Here is a 10,817-nt window from a genome sequence, read left to right as displayed (position 1 = left end):
ACAAGAAAAGGCGCAAGAAACAGATATAGACTCAGAGAACCACGGATTTGCATGCTTAAGAATCCCATAAAAACACTTAACAGGAGGCCATGCCATATATACAAAGAATCTGCAGAGTTAAAAGAGAGAAGGAAAAAATATATAAAATAAAATAAATGAAAATGTTAGAAATTTTAACAAGGAAAAAAACTCTAGCATGGCATTATGAGAGAAGGATCCTCTGAAGACGTTGTTGACTTTATTTCCTGCTGCCCATTTACTGCTGGGAATGTAGCCTACCTTCAATAGTGGTTTGTTCCCCAATGAGGTTCCCAGTGAGGAAACTAAATTTTCATTTGCAAGTGGCTGTCAATTGGAGACAGTTTCCGGGATAGCCGTGTGGGAATATTCCACTTATCTTTTCAGTTTTAAGACAACCATATGATACAGACCCATGCAGTCCCTGTGCATGATCCTCCAGTCTCCGTGAGTTTGTATTTGTGTCAATATTTTTGCTTTATTTTTGCTGTTCTCATCCCTCTGACTCTTTATTTTATTTTATTATTTTATATATCTTTCCCAGGTCTCCCTCCCTCCTTTTCTCCCTCCTTCCCACCCATGCCCTCTGACCACCCTCCCATCCCATCAACCCCCCACTCCGCAGGGAAGATTATGTCTTCCAGCAGGGAGAAATATTGACATAAACTATGTCACTCAACATGGTTTTATTGAAAATCTTTTTTCCTACAATATATTCTGATCATGGTTTCCCTTCCTTTAACTCCTCCTAGATCCTCCCTACCTCCCTACCCACCCAACTCCATGCCTTTTCTTTTCCTTCCTCTTATTTTAAGAAAATGAGCAGCCAAATACAACAAACAGACCAGAATAAAAAATTAGAAGAAATTCTCAAGAAACAAACACACAACCCATAAAACACAAATTTGGAAACCATAATATACAAGCAAAGTATCAGTAAGAGAGAGAATATCAGAATAAAGTGAAATGAGGGGGGAAAGCCTCCCCAAAATACCATTGAGTTCCTTTAGAGTTGGTTACCCACTGCTGGGCACTGAGACTGCTCTGCAGTTTGGTTAATATGCCCAGTGAGACTCCATTGAACAAAACTAATTTTTCCTTTGCAAGTAGACAGATGTCAATTTGAGATAGTTTATTTTTTAATTGGCAGTAATTGCACACATTTATGGGATACAATGCAATGTTTCAATAACAGTATATGTTGTGAAATGATCAAGTCAGAGTAATTCAGTTATCTGTCACTTCAAACATTTATCACCTCTTAAAACTGAAATCCTTTAAAATCCTCTTTTAGGGGTCTGGCATAGTGGCTCATGCCTATACTCCTAGAAATCACAAGGCTGAATAAAAGGATTGCAGTGAGATCAATGCAAGCCTAGGGTACAACTTGTAACTGACTCAACCCTCTCCAGCTCTACCTCTACCTATTTTATACATGTACATTTCAAAAATATACTGTATTAATATTGCTATAGCACTATTTGTTATATTCTTTGTACTTTGCATCAGAACAGACAAATTTATTGCTCTTATTAAACAGGCTTTGCACCTATTGAACATATTCTCTACTTTACCTGTTTCCAATCCCACCCCAGCTTCTAATAACCATCATTCCACTCTTTATTTCTATGACTTCAACTTTTTACATTTTCATATACCCAAGATTATATAGTATTTGTATGTCTGTGTCTGGTTTATTATAAATCAACTTACAATTTCATCTAAATTCACCCATAGTTTCACAAATGATAAAATGTCCTTGATTTCATATTTTCATTCATTTGTCTTTATGAGATCAAAGTGGGAGCTCATAAATGTTAGCCGTTCAACAACTGAGCTATACCCCTGAATCCTGCTTATTATAAAAGCTAAACAGTATTGTTTTTCTGTACTAAATTTTTGAACAATTTACTTGTTGGTGATCATTTAGGTTGTTTTCATATAATACCTATTATAAAAAAATTAATGCTGTAATGAACAGGATAGTGCAGGTGTCCTTTGGCGTTACTTAATTTCTTTTTATTGCTTAACATGATTAAGTTATGTAAGTGTAATAGAAGTCTGTTTGCTTTTTTTTTTTTAAATCCACTCATCCATTGAAACATATTTGGATTATTTTAAGGTTGGGATTTTATGAATGAAGTTTTCATGAACATTCTTGCACAGTTCTTTCTGGGCACACATGTTTTCTTTCTGATTGCAAATACTCAGGAACAACTTTGGGGAGGGGTCAAAAGATACATCCATGTTAAACTTGCCCTTTGATTTTTCAAAGTGTTTTATTAGTTTATATCTTTGTTTTGTGCTCAACAGCACTTTGGCACTGTGTTTTAAGTATATAAAGATTAGATAGCACCTAGCTGATGATATATTGATTCGTTGCATACAAAAGCAACATAGCCAGGAATTTGGAAGTAAAGCTATAGTAAAAAAAAAAAAAGCCCATTCTGGTCCAGATTTGCAGTCATACTCAGCTGCTATTCACTATGCATCTTCATGACAGTTCATAAAGAAAGAGCTTATAAGAAAATAGGTGATAGTATTTGTAATAGCAAGAACCTGGAAGCAACCTAGATGCCCCTCAATTGAAGAATGGTTAATGAAGATGTGGCACATATACACAATGGAATACTACTCTGCAGAAAAAAATAATGGTATCTTGAAATTCCCAGGCAAGTGGATGGCACTTGAAGAAACCATCCTGAATGAGGTAACCCAGTCACAAAAAGAGGAACACAGTATGTACTCAGATATGGATTTTAGACCTAGAGCAAAGGATAACCAGCCTATAATTCACATCACCAGAGGAACTAGGATACAAGGTGTATTCTAAGAGATTCATATAAAGTCCCTCACAGAACTGGGAAGGGACAAGTCCCCCAGAGCTCAGGGGAAGTGTGGGGGCAGCAAATGGAGAGAGAAGTAGGAGAAAACGAGGGTGAGGAAAGGAAAATATGTGCGACCAGGAAGATTGAGCCTGGTTAGGAATAGAAGATAGGAAAGAGAGAGAGAGAGAGACAGAGACATACAGAGAGAGAGAGAGAGAGAGAGAGAGAGAGAGAGAGAGAGGACATAAAAGAGGGAGCCAATATTGGTTTGAAGATAAAATTGAACACAAAGAAAGGTCTAGAGAACTACAAGACTGCTCCCAACTAACAATTTGAGCTTCTGTGGAAAGGCTATCATAAATGGCCTTCCCGGAGAGTGAGATCAACAACTAACTTATCCATGGAGCTATCAACTAATGCCTGTTGGAAACAGGAGCAAACACCCATACATAAACACTGAGTCGAACTAGAACCCAGATGCAGATGGAGAGGACAAGACCAGGTGGCAGAAACACATACAGACAGCTTACCTGAACAAGGAGGAGCTAATGGCCACTAGACTGATGTCTGGGAAGCCAGCATGGGACTGACTCAGGCCCCCCTGAATATGGGTATCAGCCAGAAGGACTGAGCAGTCTAAGAGACCTCAGACAGTGGAGCCAGGATGTATCCCTGGTGCACAAAAGGACTTTGCAAATACATCCCCCATAGAGGGATAACTGCCTTAATCTAGAGACAAGAGAGAAGCCCTAGTCCTTACTTCACATGACCTGTCAGATCTACATGACCCCAACTGGATGGCATTCCCCTACATATGGAATTGGGGTGGGGGGATGACAGGGGAGGGTAGTTAGAGGGCATGTGAGAGGGCAGAGAAGGTAAAAGGGACAGAAGGAGGGAGGGAGGGAGGGAGGGAGGGAGGGAGAGGGAACTGGGATCGACATGTAAAATAATAAATTAAATTAAAAAAATGCTTTGACTTCAAAATTTAAGTTGAAGGACAAGTTACTGGGGAAAAGGATTTCTATTTTTGTTTCCACAGAAAATGAAAAGATGTGGATTCCTTCCAGACTAATGTGGTTTTATCAAGCCAGACCGCCTGAAACAGAGTAGGAGGTGAGCCTACATTCAAAACAGCTGGACAAAGCAACCTTACAGACTACAGCCAGGATTTCTGAATCTTCTTCGAATCCCCCATGACAGAGCCCCTTACCAGCAGGAAGTAGTTTGGATAGAACAACGCCCAAATTCCCAAATATTGTCTATAAATGTTTGTTTCCATTTAAATGGACTTTGTTATATAAAGTAAATTTTAAAAAATTAAAAAGAAAAAAGAAAATAGGTGCTATACTATATTTAGTAACTAAGATAGCTTCTTATACTTGCTTCTGTCACATATATTGCTGCAATTATTGACTCAAATATATGATATATAACTAATAAGTAATCAGAACCTAACTAAAATCTCAGTTTCAGAGTATTGCCTATTATATCCTCCACCAAAGACCTCAAAATTCTCTGCTGAAATTAAACCCACAAATTTGTCACCACAGAGAAAGCTAATAATTCAAGCAAAAATTGCAAAAGACTCCTGCTATGTGTTTCCCAACATGCCAGCTGCTCACATTATGACTTTAATCAGATTTTGTAAACAGCCACTGTCCTTATCTGTAAAATTACTATATTAAGTCTCAGGAAACAGGGCAGAGCATTTGATGAGAAATGGATATATAGATATGTATGTATGTATACACATACATATATATATGTATATATATATATATATTACATTTCTTAAATATATAACCCAAACTATCCTGAAAAATAATTTCTTCACTATAAATATTGTCATCACTTTAAACACATCACAGTTATACTTTAATTTCATTTTAAATAAGAGGTAAAATGATTAAAATTTAAAAGTGAAAATCCATGGCATTTTACTTTTCTCTTCATTCCATAGTATGGCACTTGTCCAAATAATATTTATGAAGTTCATAGCTAATAAAAGTTATGTCAATTGACTAAATTTATTCCTACCTATAAGTGGTGACACAGTATCTATTATAGTGTATTCTTTGCAGAATATATTCCAAAGCTTCCTAGGGCCAAATAATAAAAAATGGAAAGAAGATAACGAGAGAGAAATTAAGAAATAGAGAAAGAAGGAATATTTTTCTTCAGGTGAGATTTGATAAGACTTAGTAACTACAGCTTCTGTATACAGCAATGTATTACACTGGGTAGGGGAGCATTGCCTCAGGGACACTGGTGTCTTAGTACATTGTGTCTGTCTGCTTTGTCACTGGAGTTCTTGATGCTAAGGAAAAGAGCCATGCACCTAACAAAGCTTGTTGCGTACCCCCACCAGCTATCACCAGAATTAATTTTTGTTTCAAATTATAAGTTGTGAGAACTATGGGTATAATACTATGGATTCAGTATTACAGACACGTCTATGCTAGAGAACTTAGGACACACAGCATTACAAATCATTTGAGGTATTCAAACATTTTCATTTTTCTATTTTGAAAATGCATATTGATACTCTGAAATCATGTCTGTCTTTATTTGTAAGCCAGGGCATCTGGAAAAATGGAATTCTGTTGTGCTTGTTAATTTTATGTCTACTTGACATAGAATAGAATAATTTGAGAGGAGGGAACCCCAACTGAAAACAATTCCTCCATAAGATTGGACTGTATGCAAGCCTGTATACCATTTTTTTATTAGTGACTAATGGGGGAGGGCCCAGCCCATTGTGTGAGGGGGTACATTCCTGGGCTGGTGATGCTGGGTTCTGCAAGAAGGCAGGTTGAGCAAATCATGATGAGCAACACAATAATCCGCACCCCTCCAAGACCTCTGCTATAGCTCCTGCCTCCAGATTCCTGCTCTGTTTGTGTTCCTGTCCAAACTTCCTGCAGTGCTGGGCCACGGAAGTGGAAGTATAGCCAAATAAACCCTTCCCTCCTCAACTTATTTTTGGGCAGGGTATTTCATCATAGCAATGGTCAACCAAACTAAGTAGTGCCAGAGTAATACGGTGTTGCTGTGACAGACTCAATCATGTTGTTTTGGGGAGGATTGTGGAAGGACTTGGATCTTTGGGCTAGAAAATCCATTGACTATTGAGATCTAGGTGAGCTGTTTGGTAGGAGCTTGGTTGAAAAGAATGTTGAAAGCAGCCTGGCAGTAGTGGTGTCGGCCTTTAATCTCAGCACTCAGGAGGCAGAGGCAGGAGGATCTCTAAGTACAAGGCCATCCTGGTCTACAGAGAAACTTCCACGACAGCCAAGACTACATAGAGAAACCCTGTCTCAAAAAACAAAAACAACAAAAAGAGTCTTGAAAACAGTGCAAATAAAGGAGGCCCAACTTGATTATTTTCAGAGAGGAGTAAAACTCTACTGGGCCATTTGTGTGAATAATCTGTAGCTGAAGCTGGAGATTATTAACAAGAGACCAGAACCTCTAAGGTAAAACCTTTGTTTTACTGGGACAATGGATGCTGATCAGCTGGGGATGAAGAACCACCTGTGGTTAAGAAGAGACCAACATCACTGAGGTGAAATCTTCTGGAAAATGTTTTCTCCCAGCCAACATGGGCAAACTGTGTTCAGAGGTGGTTGTACAACGTGCTTGCAGGCAAATGTGGTTATATGTAAGAGTCTTCCAGGTGGTGCTGGCTTTGAAGGCATTAAGGGGTAATGGAGAGCAGCTGAGTATTGCCATTGGGCGAGACCAGAATACATTGGTGAAGACACAGTAGAAGCTCCAGGAATGAAGGAGTGATGGAGAAAAATTGAGGTTTTGCATCATAAGGAGAGCTCTGAAGAAGCTATTGCTAAAAGTTGCAGCCTGGTTGCAGCAGAAGACCCCTGCATTTTAGAAATACCACTACCATGGGAGCAATCACCAAAAACAGGAGCAGTGGTGGAGTAGAGCCTGCTGGATTCTAGAACACAAGTTGTATGCTGCAGTGGGTGGAGCCAGAGAAGTCATTCAAGTTCCTTGGATAGGCCCAGAAGATTGTGAGTGAATCCCAGATGTTGAACTTTGAATTATTTATGCTGTTGGAGTTTAGTTTTGTTCTGGTTAGATTGTGACTGTGCCCTGGTTCTTCGCTATTGAAGTAAGAAAATTTAACTTATTTTTAATTTTTGAGGAACCCATAGTTGAGAGACTTTGAATTTTTAAAAGAAATTTTGGATTTTAAAAGAAATTTGGGGTTTTTACAGAGATTAAATTTAGTGTTTGAATTTGTAAAGACTTTGGGACTATTAAGTTTGTAATATGTTTTATGTGTGTGAGATTTCTTAATTTGAGATCTTAGAGATGAACCAAGAAAAGTGTCTTAAAAAGTGTTGGATATTGAATTGACAAAGGTTCAATTCTTCTGGCTAATTTTATGTCAACTTGACACAGGCTAGAATAATCTGAAAGGAGGAAGCCCCATTTGAGAAAACAGCTGCATAAGATTGGGCTGCAGGCAAACCTGTAGAATAATTTTTCAATTAGTGATTGATGTGGGAGGTCAGAGCCCATTATGGGTGGTACCATCCCTTGGCTGGTGGTCCTGGATTCAGTAAGAAAGCTTGCTGAGGAAACCGTAATAAGTAGAACTCCTCCATGCCCTCTGCATCAGCTGTTACCTCCTGGTTCCCACCCTCTTTGAGTTCTTGTTATATATATTTTTTTCAATGATGAACTAGGGATGTGGAAGCATAATAAACCCTTTCCTCCACAATTTGCTTTTGATCACAGTGTTTCATCATAGCAATAGTAACCCAAACTTAAGACACCTGCTGAATAATCAAAGTAAGTAAACTGGAGCAATGAAATGTGACCAGAAATTATATATGTCATTTCTTAATGGAAACTTAAAAAGCCAGCATGCAATTATCTATGTTAAATCCCACCACCCCAGTGAACAAGAAGTGTGTGCGGTCAAGAGGCATCATTGGTTTAGATGTCTGTGTGCAAATAATGAGTAAAGATCCTTTTTACATAAAGTGCACATGCAGTGTAAGTAAGAACTTCGCTTTTATGATTCCCAGAGAGGAAATCCCAGTCACTGTACTTGTTTCATCGAAGTCCTAGCCCCAAGCAAGAACTAAATCCTTGTGTTAAGACATTGAGATTTCAGGGAGCTTATTTGTCACTACAGCACACTGTAGTCAATTTGGATGAGGAGAATAGATAAATCTATCTATTCAATAGCCCTGATGTTTATAAAATAGGCTTGAGCTTTCCTTTGCCTAGAAACTTATGCTCTAAAATCACTTCTGTTATTTGTTTACTTTCATTGATGTTGCTTTGTTTAACATTACAAATATGTATAATGAACCAGTACTTATTTATTGATGTAATATTCCATGAATCTCAGGATGGTCTCAAACTAATATGTAAACTACGATGACTGTGAACATTGGATCATTTAGCCTCTACATCCCAAGTGCCCTGATTATAGGCATAGATGTCCATACCTTGCCATGCCCAGCATGACTTGGTACTGTAAAACTGACTGGAACAACAAGGCAATGAAAAAAATTGACAGGCACAAATATAGAAAAGCAGGGGTCAGGAGGGCCATGAGTACTCAGATGGGGTCACACCAACTAAAACAACAACCCAGAACTCCAATGCATTTATTATACACAATATGGACTGTAGGGAATATCAGGTAGTCTAAGGCTGGCAGTATGTAAACATTCTGAGGCAGAAGCTGCTGTTGCTAGTTTTTGCACACATTTATCTATTGTTCGTAATTCTCTTATTTGCACACACTGACAACACTCATACACCCCAAAGGAAGGCCTTGCCAATTCTAAGCAAGACTTTGCAATTCCTATGGGTCTGAGGCATTGGGTCCTTGACATGACCATGCCCATATCAACAATACACATCCACTCAGGATTTCATTTACTCTTTGCTTATTCATCAAGGCTTGCTTGGGGCTACACAACACCTATTTTGTGCAGTTCTGGCTATGAAATGTCATGGGCTTTATGTATGCTAGGCAAACATTACAAGTGGGTTGCATTCCCTGCCCCTGTTTGTATTTTGAGCCATGACATTTTAGGAAGCAGATTTCTGTTGAATAATCAAACTAAATAAACATTCAAATATTCACATATGGAATAGGCATGGCCAGAGCACTTAAAAACAAGAAATTTAATGATATAATTGGGTTTATTGTCTGATAACACGTTAGCTGAACATAAACAGAAATCAAGGAAGGGGTTAAACAGATTCTGAAAATTTAAGTTAGTTGCTTAATCTTCTTTTCAGGGCCCATGAAAAATAGTCAGATTTCATTTACAGCACACACAAAAACAGCTACCCAGAAAATTACCTCCTGGCGTTAAATCAAGGTGTTCATATATACAGTGATAAATATAAGTAACTCTGTCAACATAACAGAGAAATTCTGCAGTGGTCTTTATTACAACACTTTAGATGCCTGCTGAAAAGACTTCCATTTATCTTTCAAATAATCATGTAGTTAAGGCGCAAGTACTATAAAGATGATCTCTTTGGCATCCCATCACCACAATGAGACCAGATATTTTCTTAAAATCAAAGTAAGTTTCCCATTGCTACACGCCTTTAGATGCCTCCCATCATTAGGATGACTGGCATATTATGCAGCCTTATGCTCAGAAATTGTTCAGGTGCTTGGAGAGTGAGCCTAATAAAGCTAACATAGATCTTATGCCCATGTGGGCCAGTTAGCTTCATGCTGAGAAAATCTTTCATAGCCATGAACTGTACTCACAATTGTAGTCTCAAGACAAATTTTGTCAAATTAGCCACAAAGGAGTCTGGATAAGCATGTCTATAGCTCCCTAAAATCCATTACTGCTAATGGAAAAATAAGTCCTAACACCAACTCTTACTGGCTACATCATCTCCCCAGGGTCCTGTCTACTATCATGATATGTTTCAGAAGCACTCTCCCCTAACTTACTGCTGTAAAGCAATAAATACCCACAAAGGAGCTTCAATTCTTTCCCAAATCTTTTGTTAAAATTATTATGCTAGTTGAGCTCCTTCACCTGAACTCTGACCGCTCTAATAACTTTCCTATAGACAAGCTCTCTTGGATGACTTGGGACACAAAGGCTCAACTGAATTCCAAGTCATATTTTCTACAAGCATTCTTGGCTTTCTGCATCAGCATTCTCAAAGACTGGTGAATTAAAACCCCAAACCAGAGAACAATGGATTCTGTTTCCTTCCTTTATTATCCACAGCTGTCTTTAAATTCTATTTTCTACCTCAACGGCATATGTACTCCACCCTTCCTGTGTATTGCTCTTCCTGCTACCTATTCTATGTACTCCTAGAATTTATGAAAGTCTCTTTGCCTTTCTTTTTCTCTGCAATCTCATGCTCCTTCACTCTGACTCTCCTTCTTGTCAGACTCATGTATCTAAGACAAAAGTCTTTCACATTCCTCTCCTTTAAAATGTCCTAAATGCCCCAAGGCCAGACACCTGGATTTTCAGACATTATCCAATACCCAAGATTCTTCTGTAATCACATGCCTTCCATCACAAACAGCTTGCAGTTCTGGGAATAATCCTCAGTTTTGTTTTCTTTGTTTGTTTTTTTAAATCTCTACGCTTCAACTCATAGAGGGTCACTAAACCAAAGCTCTCTATTTCAAATTCTGCCTAGAACTTTTTACTCATCCACTTAAAAGGTACATTTCTGTGTGTATTCCTGAACATTCTTTATCATTTTCATTTTCTTGTGTACCCATTTTACTGATATATTTGGTAACCTTGTGTTTCAAATACCTTTGGCGGTCTAACAATTTCCTTCCTATACAAATTATAGTTGATCTGAACAAAACTGTATTTTGTTACCTCAAATCTTGTGAATCCATTGCCTTCATGTTACAGTGGGTATTGCTTACTTGCAGTGTCAGCTAGGGCCACATCTAGAACATACAAAATAGCT

This window comes from Phodopus roborovskii, unplaced genomic scaffold, assembly GCF_943737965.1.
Source record: "Phodopus roborovskii unplaced genomic scaffold, PHOROB, whole genome shotgun sequence".
NCBI classification, from domain to species: Eukaryota; Metazoa; Chordata; class Mammalia; order Rodentia; family Cricetidae; genus Phodopus; species Phodopus roborovskii.
Note: the sequence above shows the minus strand (reverse complement) of the source record.